This window comes from Penaeus monodon, chromosome 32 (assembly GCF_015228065.2).
Source record: "Penaeus monodon isolate SGIC_2016 chromosome 32, NSTDA_Pmon_1, whole genome shotgun sequence".
NCBI classification, from domain to species: Eukaryota; Metazoa; Arthropoda; class Malacostraca; order Decapoda; family Penaeidae; genus Penaeus; species Penaeus monodon.
In genome coordinates, this window is record NC_051417.1 from 27,551,206 (window position 1) to 27,551,440 (window position 235).

Genomic DNA, 235 nt, shown 5'->3' on the forward strand with positions numbered 1-235 from the left:
GCACATTCCCAGAAGGAAACTCGGCGGTAAACTCACATGTAGAAATCCACGACACACAGTGAAGGAAAAAGTATTTGCGACAAACACATAAATTAATGAGAGGGACAATTAACACTCGAAAATAAAGTCTCCAGGAAACGACAAAAGTTGGAGTCTGATGAAAAATAAAACAAACAACGAAATTCCCTCACAAAACACCATGCACAAACACATGAACACCCTCTGAAGAAAAGAC

General features: G+C 39.1%; 1 protein-coding gene across 2 annotated transcripts in view; it reads right to left on the minus strand.

The window, feature by feature from the left end:
* Nucleotides 1-235, minus strand: part of LOC119593777 (TOG array regulator of axonemal microtubules protein 2-like) — an 8,567-nt gene that overhangs the window by 6,202 nt on the left and 2,130 nt on the right. The window lies entirely within an intron of this gene.